The following is an 18,811-nucleotide window of genomic DNA, read 5'->3' as shown; positions in this document are numbered from 1 at the left end:
CTGGCCAGTCTGGGTGAGGGGCTGAGGGCTGCTTTCAGGCTGGCGGTTGTTGACTGAAGTTCCCAACCGCTCCTTTTTTTTCTCTTTTTTTATTTTATTCTGGGCCAGCTTTAGCTCTGGCTCTAGCTCTGAGGCTTCATATCTGGTTTGTTTGCCGTTCTATAATAGAAACAATGTATAACTTCAGCTCTGAGATCCGGCAGGCTGAAAGCTGGTTTCTGGGGTTTTGTTTAGCTTCTTATTTGCAACATAGTACATAGTTGCTTAGAGTTGCAACTCAGAGGCCAGCAAGTTAGGTGGGGAACGTTGGAGTCTGCAGTCACTGAAGCAAGCAAGCCTCATGTTCACTTCCAGCTGCCTGGCTGTGGGCCGCCATCTTGGCTGACAGTTAATTTGCATAAGGATATGCTGATTAGCCAATGGGAAGGGTAGCGGTCGTACGCTAATTACCATGTTTCTCTTTTATTAGTATATATATATATATATATATATATATATATATATATATATATATAATACAAGCATAACATGCTAATTAGACTGGACTGCTGAACAACCTTCCGGATGACGACCTTCCGGACAACCTTCTGGACGAAGCTGGGGTTCTGAGGGCTGAGCCCCTTGCACAAATTTCATGCATCAGGCCATATATATATATTGATTTCAGAGAGGAAGGGAGAGGGGGAGAGAGATAGAAACATCAATGACAAGAGAGAATCATTGATTGGCTGCCTTCTGCATGCTCCCTACTGAGAATTGAGCCTGTAACCCAGGCATGCGCCCTTGACCAGAATCGAACCTAGGGCCCTTCAGTCTGCAGGCTGACCCTATCCACTGAGCAAAACTGGTTAGGGCTGGGACCCTCTAATGTTGTGGGGCCAATTAGAGTTGCTTTGAACCACTCAGCTTTTGGAATTGCAATATTAAAACCTTTGTTTTAAACCCATCAATTTTCTTTTTATTTATCTCCTTTTTAATAGCCATCTAAAGATTTCCATCGTGCTAAGAGGAATCCTGTGAGTCACCCATTTCTGTTTCCTCTCCATGCAATTCCTATTAATATTTGTCTTCTTTATTCTTATTTCTGTCAACACCAAAAATATCCAAATCTATAGAGAATTTTTATGAAGTTTACCTGAGCCAAACTCATGACATACCGGGAAGCAATATCTCAAACGCTCCAGAGATGATAGTTTTGCAGTTCTTTTTATACATACAGAATTAAGGAGGATACATTAGGGAAGATTACATAAAGGTGGGAGAAAGCAAGACTGGGAAATCTCAATGATTGAATTACAAGATAGTTAACAAGATTATGTGCTCCTTGGAGGATAGTTATGGCTCCAAGGGGTCTGGAAAGAGTATTCTTTTTAACATTTTAAAGGTGTGTTAACTTAGATGCACAAAAGAAGTGGAAAAGGCTTTGCTTAAGGCAAATATAAACCTTTCATAGACCTGGGTCTGACTATGCACCATGACCTTCCCAGTTAGGAATTTATGATCAGATCACCCTGTGAGGTTACTTTCAGTCACTGAACTTGTCAGATTTATTACACAGTCCTTTTTCATTCACAGTTCCATTTTTTGGTCATAAATTAATCTGAAGGAGGCATTGATGACCAAGCATTTAGTTGAATGGTGTGGTCTCATGGCACTAAGAAGTTGCCTTCCTAGGAATTCCTTGTATCAATGTTGTCTTGTTGTAATGGTGGACCACTGGGGATAGAGCAGTACCATAACAATGGGATGTTGAGTTGAGGCCAAAATTTTCAAAAAGAGAAGAGCATGTAAACGAAAAGCTTTTGGTATTATCACTCGAATTGTCAAAAACATTCTGGATCTTTTCTAGCCTGTGAATTATCACATCCAATTTTGTAGCCCATCTCCTTTTTCTGTATTTTGCACCTAGTTTAGCATTTCTATAACCCATAAAAAGTGGATTAAAAGTTATACATTTTCAGTAATAATTTACAGTTGGATGATACTGAAAGAAAAACACAAAGTAAAAGCATAACTATTACTATGATTAATATCATTATCAGACAGGTAAAGACAATCAAACAATTGGTTTCTAACTTCAACATCATTCTGTAGGTATACAGGCCTTGTCTTGGTCTTGGAATAGCTGTTTGCCTCTAATTTCATTGGCTTCTTATCCTTGAGGAGTCTTTGATGTCCTTTGTAGATGGAGGTGAGTGTCAGAGCCTAGGGTAGATGTGCAATTGTAGTTAGGCACTTCATAATGTCACCTCCAATGAGGTTGGAGAGTGCCTTTTACTTGACGCCTTTAACAATAAACAAAATTTCCAGGCAACAGTCAATGATCTTTAAAGTCTTTGTCCCCTAGGACTCACTGTGAAAGAAATGCCAATTTGGCATTTTCTTGAAGTAACTTTATCAAACCTTGGCAACAGTATAAAACATCTCTTTTTAATAAAGTCAGCTTATAAGTTTCTTTATCTAACTTTAGTCCAGCTTAAATCACTATGATGCATGAAGTAATATAAAAAAAAATAAATTAAAAACGGGGCTTGCCAGGGAGCCTTCTTGGGTTTCCCATAGTCCAAATTATGTGTTTAATTCACAATCAATGTTTGTGAATTAATATATCCTAGAAGGTTTGTTTTTTATCTCTTATTTTCAATGCTTCCCATGCAATTTAACATAACAAATAAGCCTAATGAGTTTAAAATTTCTCTTTTTTAAGGAGAGAAAACAAAACTGTTGAGGTTTTCCAGGGGCCTTCTGGCACACTACAAAGTTATGCATACATCTATTGAGATTTTTAAGCCTTAAAACCTTTATTTCTAATGAAAACTAAGAAAAATTTGTGAAGACATTTTTAATATTCAGAGGGGAAGGGAGAGGGAGAGAGAGAGATAGAAACATCAATGATCAGAGAGAATCATTGATTGGTTGCCTCCTGCACACCCGCTACTGGGAATTGAGCCAGCAACCCGGGCATGTGCCCTTCAGTGGAATCGAACCCGGGACCCTTCAGTCTGAAGGCCAACACTCTATCCACTGAGCCTAACTGGCTAGGGCAGAACCTAAACTCTTTTAAAGGCAAATATATTTTATAATTTTGAAAACACATGCCTCCTCAAAAACAGACAAAACTTACATTAATAGATCCAATTTTATCTTTTAGTTTTTCTGTAATAAGAAACCCAAGTAGGTAAACATATGTGTAGTATGTTTTTTTCTATATAATTAATGTTTATTTTTAGTAAACTTGAGTAAAATAAAAATGTGTCTGTTTTACTTAAACCAATAAACTTAAATAATTTTTATTTCCTAAGGATTAGTGTTATTAATTATTTTTTTCTTTTTTTTTTTTGACAGGAAGGGAGAGAGAGAGAAGCATTCATGTGAGAGGGAAACATTGATCAACTGCCTCCTGTATGCCCCTTACTGGGGCAGAACCCGAAACCTGTGCCAAGACCTGGAATCAAACCAGCAAACTTTCCGTGCTCAGGACAATGCCCAACCAAGTGAGCCACACTGGCCAGGGCATAAGGATTACTCTTAGATCATGTGAACTTGAAAAGCATTGGAGTTAATTTCTATATTTTTGATTTATTATATTAATTTTAACAATACCATCTGACCATCTGAAAGTAGAAAATTATCTCACACTTGCAGCACACACACACATACACACACACACACACACACACAGACTTGTTAGCCATGAGAAAAAAATCTTACTAGTTTATGAAGAAAAGTTGTATACTAATTCTGTTTTGGCAGCTGGGATAAGAAGACACTTAATTTGTATCTGTCCTTGAAAAGTTAAGTTCAAATTGACTTTCTCCCTTCAAAAGTAAAGACAATTGTTTTTAATACCTCAAAAAATTAGTTGGCACCTAAACATCATAACTTGATCCATTTATTAGAATACTCTTTCTTAAAGCTTTTAGAGAAAATATATATATATGCTTTCTATTAATTCTGCCTAATTATATAGACAGCTTTTTCTAATTTGCACACAAAAAATTAATTTAGAAATATCAAAGATTCTCATTTTAGCCATCTTCTTGCAGGAGCATTCATGGGAAGCTGACTTTTGTGGGGTTTGTCAGCCTCAGAGGACAAATTTTCCATGTAAATTTTAGTTTACCTTTGAGATCTATAGGGCCTAAGAAAACTTCTGGGAAAAACATCCGTATTTGCTCATCTCCGGAAGAGCCAAATGTGGTAGATAGCCCTATTGGACTGCTTATGTCCTAGAGAAAATTTTTTTCTCAGGCAATGTCATGAACATTCTTGGGTTGGGAAAGTATGTGTCCTTTATCTTTCAGAGCTAAAGAGAGTTCAATCCCTCCTTTAACCAGCAAAGATTTTACGACTCATAGTAAGTGATTCAATAAAAAGCCAAAATTAGAAAAAGCCTCCCATTTTGCTTCTCCTTTCCCTGGGTTACCTTAACTCTTATCCACCTTGAGGATTTTCTAAGAATACCTCAAATAGATTCAGGACCAGCCACCTGAAGCAGGAAGCTCTGGAACTCTAAGAGAAAAAACATTCAAGTTTAGCCAACATATAGAGGGGAGCCTATGGGGCACAATGGGCTCCTGCTGGTATCTAGCAGCGGGGTCTGGTTTCAAAGGGTGGTCCTGGGTGGGCTTCTTAAGAATCCTGCTGACTATGCCAAGTAAACATCAGTGCAAGAAACATCAAATTCTATAGGAATTTTTATAAGAGTTTCTTTGAGCCAAACTGATATGTCAACATGCCTGAAAGCAAGATCTCAAATGCTCCAGAGAATGATATTTTGCAGTTTTTAAAATTTATTTTAAAAAATCTTTATTGTTGAAAGTATTACATATGTCCCCCTTTCCCACATTGACCCCTTCTAACCCACCCCTGATCCCACCCCAGTTCTTCACCTCCCTATTGTCTATGTACATAGGATATATATTTGGTTGATCACTTCCCATTTACCCACCCACTCCCACCTTTCCTCTGAGATTCGACAGTATGTTCCAGCTTCTATGTTTCTGGATCTATTTTGTTCAACAGTTTATTTTGTTCATTAGAGTCCACATATGAGTGAGATCATGTGATATTTGTCTTTTTCTGACTGGCTTATTTGGCTTATTCCAGGTCCCACCATGCTATCTCAAATGGTAAGAGATCTTTCTTTTTCACTGCTGCATAGTGTTCCATAGTATAAATGTACCACAGCTCTTTTATCAACTGATCTGCTGATGGGCGCTTGGGCTATTTCCAAGTCTTAACTATTAAAAATTGGACTGCTATGGACATAGTGGTACATACATTCTTTATGATTGGTGTTTTGGGTTTCTTTGGATACATTGCTAGAAGTGGGATCACTGGGTCAAATGGCAGTTCTGTATTTAATTTTTTGAGAAAACTCCATACTGTTTTCTACAGTGGCTACACCAGTCTACATTTTCACCAGCAGTGTACTAGGGTTCCCTTTCCTCCACATCCTCGCCAGGAGTTTGTTGACTTGTTAATGGTAGCCATTCTGACAGGTGTGAGGTGATACCTCATAGTCATTTTAATTTGCATCTCTCAGATGATCAGTGACTTTGAGCATTTTTTAATATGTCTCTTGGCCATCTGTATGTCCACTTTGGGGAAGTGTTTATTTATGTCCTTTGCCAATTTTTTAATGGGATTGTTTGTCTTCCTTTTGTTAAGTTGTATGAGTTCTTTAAATATTTTGGATATTAACACTTTATTATATGTATCATTGCCAAATATGTTCTCCCATACAGTGAGCTCATTTTTCATATTGTTGATGGTTTCTTTTGCTGTGTAGAAACATTTTATTTTGATGTAGTCTCATTTGTTTATTACTCCTTAGTTTCCTTTGCCCCAGGAGATATATCAGTAAACATATTGCTACGAGAGAAGTCTGACATTTTTCTGACTATGTTTTCTTCTAGGATTTTTATAGTTTTGTGTCTTACATTTAAGTATTTTATCCATTTTGAATTAATTCTTGTGTATGGTATAAATTGGTTGTCTAGTTTCATTTTTTTGCATGTATCTGTCCAATTTTCCCAACACCATTTACTGTCTTGACTCCATTGTATGTTCTTGCCTCCTTTGTCAAATATTAATTGAGCATAATGGCTTGGGTCAATTTCTGGGGTCTCTGTTCTGTTCCATTGATCTATATGTCTGTTCTTGTGCCAGTATCAGGCTGTTTTGAGTACAATGGCTTTGTAATATAATTTGGCATCTGGTATTGTGATTCCTCCAACTTTGTTCTTCTTTCTCAAGATTGTTGTGGCTATTCGCAGTCTTTTTTGGTTCCATATAAATTTTTGGAATATTTGTTCTAGATCTGTGAAATATGCCATTGGTAATTTAATAGGGATTGCATCTAATCTATATGTTGTTTTGGGTAATATAGACATTTTAATGATGTCATTTCTACCAATCCATGAACACTGTATATTCTTATACTTGTTTATATCTTCCTCTATTTCTTTTTTCAATGTCCTGAAGTTTTCCATGTACAAGTCTTTTACCTTCTTGGTTAAGTTTATGCCTAAGTATCTTATTTTTCGTTGTTGTTGCAATTGTAAATGGGATTGTTTGTTTAGTTTCTCTTTCTGAGAGTTCATTATTGGTGTATAAAAATGCTATCAATTCTGGGTGTTAATCCTGCTACACTGCCAAAATCATTTATTAAATCTAGTAATCTAGTCTTTAGGGTTTTTTATGTACAATATTATGTCCTCTGTGAATAAAGAAAGTTTTACTTCCTCCTTCCCAATTTGGATGCCTTTTATATATTTTTCTCTTGTCTGATCAATGTGGCTAGCACTTCCCTCTACTATATTGAATAAGAGTGGTGAAAGCTCACATCCTTGTCTTGTTCCTGTTCTTAGGGGGAAATGGTTTTAGTTTTTGCCCATTGAGTATGATATTGGCTGTAGGTTTGTCATATATGGCCTTTATTATGTTGAGGTATGATCCCTCTGTTCCCACTTTGCTGAGTTTTTATCAAAAAAGGTGTTAAATTTTGTGGAATGTTTTTTCTATGTCTATTGATATGATTATGGGATTTTTTTCTTTCAATTTGTTTATGTGATGTGTCACTTTTATTGACCTGCAAATATTGTACTAGCCTTGCATCCCAGAAATAAATCCCACTTGGTCATAGTGTATGATATTTTTCATATATTGCTGGTCCAATTTGCTAATATTTTGGTGAGGATTTTAGCATCTGTGTTCATCAAGGTTATTGGCCTGTAATTCTCTGTCTTTGTAGTGTCTTTAACTGGTTTTGGAATTAGGATAATGCTGACTTCATAAAAGGAGATTGGACGTGTTCCTTCCTTTTGGATTTTTTGGTAATAGTTTGAGGAGTATAGGTGTTAGTTCTTCTTTGAATGTTTGGTAAAACTCCCCTATGAAGCCATCTGGATCAGGGCTTTTGTTTGCTGGGAGTTGTGTTTTTTTTTTGTTGTTGTTGTTGTTGTTTTTTAAATAATGCTTCAATTTCATCAATTATTATTGGCCATTCAAGTTTTCTTATTCTTCCTGATTCAGTTTTGGAAGATTGTATTTTTCTAGGAATTTGTCTATTTCATCCACATTGTCCAGCTTATTGGCATATAGTTGCTCATAGTATTTTCTTATATTTCTTTATGTTTCTGTGGTGTCAGTTGTTACTTTACTGCTTTCTTTTCTGATTTTATTTATTTGGGTCCTCTCTCTTTGTTTCTTGATTAATCTATCAGACTAACAGTTCATCAATCTTGTTTATCTTTTCAAAGAACCAGCTCTTGGTTTCATTGATCTTTTGTATTTTTTTTTTTTTAGTTTCTGTGTCATTTATTTCTGCTGTAATTTTTATTATTTCCTTCCTTCTACTTACTCTGGGATTTTCTTGTTCTCTTTCTAGTTTTTTAAATTATAGGGTTAAATACCAGGTAGTTTATTATTTATTTTTTCTTGTTTTTTGAGGTAGGCCCTGTAGTGATATGAACTTCCTTCTCAGGACTGCTTTTGCTGTGTCCTAGAGATTTGAGGTTATTGTGTGTTCATTTATATTTGTTTCCAGAAATTTTTTTTATTTCTTTCTAGATCTCATTGCTAACCCATTCATTGTTTAATAACATGCTATTTAGCCTCCATGTGTTTGAATGTTTTTGAGTGTTTTTATTGTATTTGATTTCTAATTTCATTCCATTATGATCTGAAAAGATGCTTGATATGATTTCAATATTCTTGAACTTGTAGAGACTTGTTTTCTCTCCTAACATGTCATCTATCTTAGAGAATGACTCATGTGCAGTTGACAAGAATGCATATTCTGCAGCTTTGGGGTGAAATGTTCTACAAATGTCAATTAAATCCATTGGATCCAGTGTGTCCTTTAGAGTCACTCTTTCCTTGTTAAATTTTTTGTCTGGAAGATCTATTCAGTGAACTAAGCAGGGTGTTAAAGTCCCCTACTATGACTGTATTGCTGTCTATCTCTAACTTAAAGTCCTCCAGAAGTTTTTATTTATTTATTAAGGTGCTCCTATATTGGGTCCATACATTTTTACCAGGGTAATGTCCTTTTGTTGAATTGATACCTTTAGTATTATGTAGTGACTTTTATTGTCTCTTGTGATGGCCTTCTTTTTGAAGTCTATTTTGTCAGATATAAGCATTGACACCCCAGCTTTGTTCATTTCCATTGGCATGGAACATTTTTTTCCCATCCCTTCACTCTCATTCTGTGTGTGTCTTTTGTTCTGAGGTGGGTAGGTCTCTTACAGACAGCGTATATTTGGGTCATGTTTTTGTATCCATTTAGCTACCCTATTTCTTTTTATTGGAGCTTTTAATCCATTTACACTTAAGATTATTATTGATAGGTACTTATTTATTGCCATTTTAATTCTTTATGCCATGTTTCTCTCTATATATTTCTTCTCATTACAGCAGCCCCTTTAACATTTCTTGCAGTACTGGTTTGGTGGTGACAATCTCCTTTAGCCTTTTTCTGTCTGGGAAGCTCTTTATTTCACCATCTGTTTTGAATGATAGGCTTGCTGAAGATAGTAATCTTGGTTTTAGATCCTTGCTTGTCATTACCTTAAATACATCATGCCATTCCCTTCTGGCCTGTAGAGTTTCTGATGAAAAATCAGCTGACAGCCTTATGGAAACTCCTTTGTAGGTAACAAATTGCTTTTCTCTTGTTGCCTTTAAATTTCTCTTTGTCTTTAATTTTTGGCATTTTAATTATGATGTGTCTGGTAACGGGCCTGTTTGGGTTCTTCTGACTTGGGACTCTCTGTGCCTTCTGAACTTGTGTGACTTTTTCCTTCACCAGGTTATGGAAATTTTCTGCCATTATTTCTTCAAACATGTTCTCTATCCCTTGCTCACTTTAGTCATTTTCTGACACTCCTGTGATGTGAATATTGTTACATTTCCTGTTGTCCCTCAGCTCCCTTAAGCTGTCCTGCTTTTTAATTGTTTTCTTCTTTTTGGTTCTCTAATTGAGTGAATTTTTCCTACCCTGTTTTTTAATTCACTGATCTGAGTCTCAGCTTCCCATAATCGGCTGTGTATTCTTTCCACTGTGTTTTTTATTAGTGCCATGTCATTCTTCATAGTTACTATTTCTTTTCTCATGCTATTGAGCATCCTTGCCATCATTATTCTGAACTCTATGTCTAATACATTTTTAATCTCCATTTCATTTAGCTCTACTTTTGGAGAATTCTCTTGTTCATTCCTTTGGGACTTATTGTTTAGTCTCCCCATTTTGGCTGCCTGTTTAGGTTTGTGTATGTGTATTAGGTAGATCTACTACAACTACCAATCTCTAGTGCAGGACAGTGTCAGATGCTGTTTTTGACTGGCCCTGAGTACCCTGTTTGAAGCTATCAGCAATCCACAGCTGTGGCTCCCTCTGCTGGGGCTGAATGCCTTTGTAAAGGACCAAGATATGCACCAAGGTCTTGTTTTCCTAGCCCTGGGCCCCAAGTCAGATCAGGGAAAGATTCAAATCTAGATACTTGCCTCTGCCTTCAGTCTGATTGTAATTCAGTCTTGATTAGCCTCAGGCTATCAACCACAGAATAGGGTGAGAGGTTTTTCAACAGGGTGGAGCAATTGCTTCTGTCTGCTGGCTGATTGTTATTCTCAGTCTCTTAATGGACCCCAGACACTCCAATAGGGTGGGGCAATTGCTTCCCACCTAGGCAAAAGCTGCCTGGATGGTAAAGATCTGCAGAAGAAAGATGTCTTCTGCATTATGAGGGAATGATTCGGCACAGGAAACTTGGGTGTCTGCCTTCTGAGCTCTAGCCACAGAGCCTTCAACCCTGGCCTCTGCTGAAACAGCTCCAGTCCACTCTGCCCCCCTGACCCCCGCCACAGCAAAGGTGAGTGGTTGCACACAAAATTTTGTGCATTGGCCCTTTAAAAGGGTACCTGAATTTCTAGCCCTCTCTCCCTGACAGATAGCAACTCTGCTGCTTTTCACAGCCAGATGTTATGTGGGCATCTTGCTCAGTTTGAGTGCTCTGGGTTGGGGAGCCCAGCTTGGAGTTTAGACCCCAGAGTTCTCAGTTGGAACAACCTACAGATGAAATATCCCTCCGGAACTTCAGCTGCTGTCTATGGGAGCCTGGCCAGCACTTTCATGCCTCTGCACTTCCTACCAGTGTCTATGCAGTTTCCACTTTCCATCCTTATTCATCAGGTTTCTCTCCAGCTAGTCTTCAGTTGCTTAATCAGGATGTTGTGTGTGTGTGTGTGTGTGTGTGTGTGTGTGTGTGTGTGTTAATACATTTGAAATTAAGGAGGGAACATAAGGGAGATTACATGAAGGTGGGAAAAAGCAAGGTTAGGAAGTCTTTATGATTGGATTACAGGATAGTTAACAAGATTATGTGTTCCCTTGGTTATGGCTCCAAGGTGTCTGGAAAAAAGGATTAATTCTAGCATTTCAAAGGCATGTTAACCTAGATGCACAAGAATAGTGGGCAGGGCTTTGCTTGAAGCAAAGATAAACCTTTCATAGGCCTGTGGTATGACTACCCACAATATCCTGCTGAGTTAGATATTTATGATTAGATCGTCCTATGAGGTTACCTTAGGTCATTGAATTTCTCATATTTATGACATAGTCTCTTTTTTATACACATTGTTACCCATGAGATGAGGAGACTTTGGTTCTTGTCTTCTTAAAGAAAAAATTTCAACCAAGAGACAAAATGTAGAAAAGCAAGCAAGAATTTATTGACCGCAGCAAAAATATACTTAAGCTGGGCTGCTTTGGCTCACTGGGATGTCAGAGAAAGACCTTGGAGACAGGTTCAGGGGGTTCTCCCAGGACAAGCTGCCACTGCCCATTGCTCCCCTGTTTCCAAGTCTCACTGGGGTCCCTTAGAGATTAGGGAGTACATGCCTGTTGGGGAAGGAGGAGGGGACAGGAATGGCAAGGGTGTGCTCCCTGGAGGGAGAGCACACTAGGACCTTTGCTTTCAGGGGTTTTAAAGGCTGGGTGATTAGGGGAAGTCTTTGGAGGAATCAATAGAATATTCATCAGCTTTATGCGTATGTGCCAAAATGAGATTTATTCTTTTAGTTTGTCTGTCCTTGGGTGTGGTTAGAAAATGGCACTAATTGGATTTCTGTTATCTGTCTCCCTGAGTAAGGTAATTTAAGCTTTTTACCCTCTGACTGGGGAGGAAAAGTGCAAACCATTTACTTTCAAGTGTCTTTGGTTTAGGGAATATGATATTTACTAGGTGGCTACAAATTATTTAATTATCTGTGTTAACTTTCCTATTCTATTTGTTCTGGAATTTTCCTAGCTTCTTATATTTTATAACAACACTTCTTAACATCACTTAAAAATTTTCCAACCAGTAAGGAAGAGTCCTTTGATGTTCCCCTTAGCCTCTTCCCATTCTCATGTTAATTAACCTAATATTTTTGTATTTATTATCATCTGTAACACCCATGAAGGGAAGCTGAGATAGAAAATTTGCTAAGGCTTCCCAAACTGCTTTTTTTTGTAAGTTATTAAGAGAGTTCTTATGGCTAGTTATATTTATTTGTGTCTACTTTTTAAACTTGGTCTCTTGACAAATATTAATGAAATAGATGTTGAGACAAGAGGTCTCTAAAATGTTTCCAATTTAGAAGTTTTTCCAATTCAAAGGACCCATTATGCAGGGTTGCTGATAGGATCTAGTAATCTCAATAGTGACTCAAACCAATAAAAAAAATTTTATGGTTTAACCAAGGAAACAAGAGACATCCACAAGAAAGTGCAAAGGATGCAGCCCTCACAAGATCCCAAATTTCACTCCCAACATTAGAAACAACTATTCCAAAACATAGGATATTATGTGTTTTCCCCTCTTTTGAACAAAATAGGGTACATTGCCAAGCTAAAAGTTCACCCATATTTTTAGATTCTATAAGGTCATATCCACAGTCAACTTGGCTTTCCACCAGATGCATATGCAGCCTTCAGCTGATGGAAAACGAGAACATCGAGGAGCCCTATTTTTTTTTCATCTGGGAAGAAAAGAACTAAAAACACCCATGAGTAATCATACCATATAACCAAGATTTGCTAAACCCAAGGAACTAGTTGCACAAATATTTCCTCCTATTAATCTAAATTTACAAAAACAATATAAGATTCTCACTGTTAGGGGCAGAAATAGAATAGTGGGGACCAGCTATAGTTATCCTATCTAATAAAAGAGTAATATGCAAATTAACCGTCACTCTGCAACAAAGATGGCGGTGTCCATAGCGGCCTGGGCAGGATGCTGGCAGCATCACCCTGGCAATGTGAGCCCAGCAGGCAAGTGTGGCCCGCAGGCAGCACCCAGCAGGGCCTGCTTGCCCATTGCCGTGGTGTGGAGCAAGCAGGCCCTGCAGAGAGCAGAGAACCACGGGGAGCGGGCCCAAGCCATCAGTAGGACATCTCCTGAGGGCTCCTGGATTGGAAAGGGTGCAGGTTGGGCTGAGGGGCCCCCCTCCCCATGCATGAATTTTGTGCACTGGGCCTCTAGTAAGAAATATTAATCATGCTCTGTTAACCATGATTATTCTGTTCTTATTAGAGAAAGCACATTCTGACCTGGCTAATAGTTGTACACCCCAGGATATGGGAGCTAACCTTGAAATGCAGCCCATTCTCTTTTTCTGAGTACTGCCTATCACAGTGATGGCGAACCTTTTGAGCTCGGAGTGTCAGCATTTTGAAAAACCCTAACTTAACTCTGGTGCCATGTCACATATAGAAATTTTTTGATATTTGCAACCATAGTAAAACAAAGACTTATATTTTTGATGTTTATTTTATATATTTAAATGCCATTTAACATAGAAAAGTCAACCAAAAAAATGAGTTCACGTGTCACCTCTGACACGCGTGTCATAGGTTCGCCATCACTGGCCTATCATCATGGACAGATTAACAACCTTGCTGTTGAAACAAGAGTCCAGAGGTATACACCCTTTGTGAAGCCCCTCCCCTCCCAGCCCACATTGCTTATAACCTATAACCATTATATCTTGCTTACCTCTCCATTCCTGTAATTTTTAATTTAACATGTAATCTTTGTCCTACCCAATATAAGCAGCTGGCTTATGGGGTGGGGGGGGGGGGTAGAGCATATTTTTGTGGATGACACGCTGCTCTCCCATGCTGCTGGCATTATTGGAATAAATGCTCATACATAATTCAACCCTGTATTTCTGTTTAACTGGCTCAAATAGTGACAGGCAGCCCAGGCCCATTCCTTTTTGAGTTTCATCTCCACGTTTGCTTTCACAACAGAGATCTGCAGTATTGGATATGGTGAGAACTCATATTTTCTTCTGGTTTGTTTCATATGCTCCAGGATCTGCAGCAGTCCCAAAGAAAACTGTGTCTAGCCAGTAGTCTCTTGGCTACCTTGACAATTATGTGGGTGAAAAATAATTTTTATTGAACTCCTAAATGGCCTAATACTAATCAAATTGACATGAGACAGATTAACATGAGAAAATAACCAAATTTATTGCATATGTACTCATGCATGTTCCATGAAAATATAGGACCTAAAGACAAATCAAGCAGTTGAGGCTTATATGCCATTTTGAGCTACAGAGAAATGCAGGGTTGTGTTTTGGGACCTCAAGGGGCAGAAAGGCAATTAACATGGAAATGAAAAAGCAAATGCTTGGTAAACAAATGGTTGTAGGGACATCTTTTATTTTTAAAAATAGATTTTTATTGATTTAGAGAGGTAGGGAAAGGTAGAGAGAAACAAAAACATCAATGATGAGAGAGGATCATTGATTGGCTGCCCCTTGCACACCCCCCACTGGGGATTGAGCCCACAACCTTGGCATGTGCCCCAACCAGGAATCACCTCCTGGTTCATAGGTCAACACTCAATTACTGAGTCATGCCGGTTGGGCTGCAGGGCCATCTTTAATAATAGAACACAGAGAGGACTTTGATCAAATGGGCCTTGCTAGGTTCCTCCCTGTCTATCATGCTTTATATTAAACTATAGTTATCTATAATGATAGCTCCCTTCCTGGAGCAGGCCTTCTATCTAAACTATTTTAGTCAGTCAGAGGGAAGGTCAAATTTTTTTTCCTGAGTCTTTTGTTTCTCAAGAGTAACCAGTTTACAATAATCAATATCTCAAAGAGGCATATTTTGAGGTGCAATCTGCACTGCTTCACAGACATGTTTGAATCTTAAACATTTTCTGAAGTTTAGTTATTTAAGAGAAGCAAGTTTAAAACTCTATTACAATTCATTTATTCAATTAATTGTTTGTGCTGAACTTTTCTCTCAAAACATATGACTCTTTTGGAACACCTTTTCAAGCTGTTTTATTGCTACTATTATAGTAACAATGCTACAAGACATCCATGCCGAGATAGTATTATAGGGACTGGCTGCAAATGTCTTAGAAAGCAGAGGCTACCTGATAAGATTATTGATTCAATTAAACTTTTTGATATAGATGAAATAAGGTACCTGGCCGGGGACAAGCCACTCAAAGCAAATACAAGAACTAAGGTAAGTAAACCAATTACCAGCGGTATCATTGACTAAAGTAAAATAGAACAATACATTTAACAGAATAACACATAACTAAGAGGGATACTGTGAAGATCAAAGGCAATAATATATTGGTGGTAACAAAGTTAATAAAGGTTAATTTTTTCCCTCTTAATTTTTTTATTCTATACCCTTCTAAAAAACTACAACACATCCCTTTTACTTCCCTGGGTTCTAAATCATTGGGGAATCTGAGGGAGTAAGCAGAAGAGTAAACTAGTGGGATACATTTTAAAAGTAAATTCTTTTTTTGTAATGCCATGTATAAAATCATTTCAAGGAATATGGCAACCTTAACAAAGAAAATGGATAGATTTCAGTTTAGTGCTAACTAATCACTTTGCATGGATAACCTGATTTTGTTCTCATACAAACATGATGAGATGCGCACTATTCCTCTATCCATCGGACAAAGGTGAAAATTGAGGCTCACAGATTACCTAGTATGCCCAGGGTTACACAAATGGGAATTTGAACCTAATTCTCTCTGATTCTATAGCATGCATGCATAATTGTCAAAAAGGAAATGGGTTTATTCAGTGAGAAAAATCAGGTTGCAATTTTGCTAAAATTAATCTCTGGTAAAGAACTACAACGCCTCTAGGATTGATTTGAAGACCAGAACTAGAGTTAGTAGCTCTAAGAAGATATGTATTAGTATGTCACAAGAAAAACAAAGAATTACTCTGAGAGTTTGCTTTGGTACCTTGCTTCAGACCTATTAGAACCAAAGGATCAAAGTTGTAGAGAGGAAGATATTGGCTGCATAAAGAAAAAAACAAAACAAAACATCTTCCAACAAGGAAGGCAGCCCAACGATATCAAAGTTGAAGAAGAGACAACATGACTGTATTAGAGACATTAGAAGTAATTTTGGTCACTTTTTCTTCCAATTGAAGGAAAATCTAAAAGTCCTCCGACCTTTGGATTTTATAACCTCCAGCTTTATTGACAGAATCTTGAGCTTCATGTCATTGAATCCTTAGATGTAAAATGTTAACAAAGATGTAAAATGTTAACAATACATCTTAGTTTTGTTTTTAAGTGAAAGCATAAGGTTGTAACAAAACTAGACCATCAAAACTCAGGAAACAATTTTTATCATAATTTTATAATAGTTTACATGGTATACTTTAACCTGTGAAAGTGCCTTAAGGGTTCCATTAATGATAGAGTTCCTCCAACAAATGGTATGTATGTATCAGAGATATACATTTAATAAAGGTTATATCTTTTAGTGGAAGGAGTGACAATACTTAAAAAAACTCATTTCCTTTAGGTATATTCTTACTTTTTAAAAAAATTTCCTTTCATTTTTTGTTCTGTGCATGTGTTTGGTGCAATAGGATAGGCATGGGGTTGTCTTCTGCTTAGAAGTCCAACCTGCTCCTTATTCTTTGTCTACCAGGACCAGGAGTGGAGTCTAAGTAAAACGAAGCAGGAAATGGGATGGTCAATTCAGCTGGGCTTGAGGCTTTTCTCCCTAAAACTCTTTTTTAACTCTTACTTTTCCAAAGTGTTTTCAGACATCAAAAAAACTATGATCTAGGATGTCAAAGTTAGGCCTCATTCCTTGTTTAAAACTAGGGTAAAAAACACGGGTCCTTTAGTTTAGTTTTAGCAGTGGATTGAGGGCATTAGTTTTGACCAACGCACCTTGGTAACGTAAAATGCTAGGAATGGTGGAAACTGAGTGTGGGCTATCTGGGGACTCCTTCTAATATCTTCACAACTTGTCTGTAAATCTAAAATTATCCCCAAATAAAAAGTTTATGTTAAAAAATGGATTCTTAAAAAAATTGTGTATAATACAGCTCAGTTTAAGGGTAGATAATAATCGAAATTTGGGGTCTGAATTTCATCTAGAACTAGCATATATTTTTTGTACATGACTTAAGGAAAAGGATGTGATGTTGAAGGAATTCTGAGTAGTTAAATAATTCAACATTGTATCCATCCCTTTTCCCCTCAGGGACACAGTTAACACTCAATATAACTTTTATCTATGACTATAGGAAGCATAATGCACAAGTATTCTTTTCCTTGGACCAAGATGTTTGAGGAAGAAGGAACAGGGCTGAAGAATAAAGATTGGGATATACTTATTTTTACATTTGCTTCCCAATAAATCCAACATGTCCTGAATACTTAATTTGATTGTCCTCTTGCTGTTCTGAAAGAAATTAGAAATCCTAGAATGCTCTGAGAGCTCAAGTTTTCATCAGCACCTTGGACCTTCTCACTGTAGCCATCAATTACACTGGGTATCTCATCTGACTCAGATATACATTTTAATTAAAAATAATATAGGGCAGTTTTAGAAAAGTTACTCTACTTGGATATACTCAAGTCTATGCAATGTCATTCTCATTATCATCCTCTATGAATAGGTTTGGCTGGTCTCCTTCAAGTATACTTGCATAATAATGAAAGCAAAACATTCTATTAGGCTTGTATGAAAGGCTTAAATACTAAAAATACACCTCTTTTGTTAATAGAAAACAACACATTTATTTAGGCTAGATATGTACTCCACAAAGGAGGTTAAGCAAATCCCCAATTTGCTTGTTTTCTTTTTTTTTTGATGATAGATTTCCTTTATTATTATTATTGTTTAAAGTATTACATATATCTCCCTTTCCCCCGATTGACCCCCCCGCCACTCCTGCTCCGCCCCCCCCCCAAGACAAGCCCCATAAGCTCCAGTGTCCATGTCCATTGGTTATGCTAATATGCATGCATACAAGTCCTTTGGTTGATCTCTTACCACCCCCCTCCCATGCCTTCTCGCTGAGGTTGGACGGTCTGTTCAGTGTTTCTTTGTCTCTGGATATATTTTTGTTCATTAGTTTATGTTGTTCATTATATCCCACATATGAGTGAGATCATGTGAAATTTATCTTTCTTTAGCTGGCTTATTTTGCTTAGCATAATGCTCTCCAGGTCCAACCATGATGTTGCAAGTGGTAAAAGTTCCTTCTTTTTTATAGCAACGTAGTATTCCATTGTGTAGATGTACCATAGTTTTCTAATCCACTCATCTGCTGATGGGCACTTAGGCTGTTTCCAAATCTTTGCTATTATAAATTGTGCTTCTATGAACATAGGGGTGCATATGTTCTTTCTGATTGGTGTTCTGGTTTTTGGGGATATATTCCCAGAAGTGGTATTACTGGGTGGAATCCAAGTTCCACTTTGAATTTTTTGAGGAATCTCCATATTGTTTTCCACAATGGCTGCACCAGTCTGCATTCCCACCAGCAGTGCACAGGAATGGTCTGCATTCCTTTTTCTCTGCTTCCTCATTGCTTAAGTTTTAAGGAATGGCAGGCTCCTGCTAGCTCACCAAAAATTACGCAACTTTTCTCATAGGCAAATGCCTCCCAAACATGCTAAATTCAAGTCTTCAAAGAGCAATTAAAAGCGCTTGACTAAAGTGCAAAGAAAAAACTAGGGAAGTGGAGGCTTCTTTAGTAGGTTTGAAATCCAAGGAAAGCATTCTTTATATATATATATTAGAGGCCCGGTGCATGAAATTCTAGAACTTGGGGGGGGGGTGTCCCTCAGCCAGGCCTGTGCCCTCTCACAGTCCAGGAGCCCTGCTATTGATCCCCCAAAGAGGTAGGCCCCGTCCACCCGCCACAGCCCTCCGGTCGGTGGCCTGGGCTTCCCTCTGCAGGGCAATCATGGTGCGATGGCCAGGCCCCCGACCAATCCCATCGC

This window comes from Myotis lucifugus, unplaced genomic scaffold (genome assembly GCF_000147115.1).
Source record: "Myotis lucifugus unplaced genomic scaffold, Myoluc2.0 scaffold_13, whole genome shotgun sequence".
Lineage (NCBI taxonomy): Eukaryota > Metazoa > Chordata > Mammalia > Chiroptera > Vespertilionidae > Myotis > Myotis lucifugus.
The sequence above is the reverse complement of the archived record's forward strand: the minus strand, read 5'-3'. Positions refer to the sequence as shown.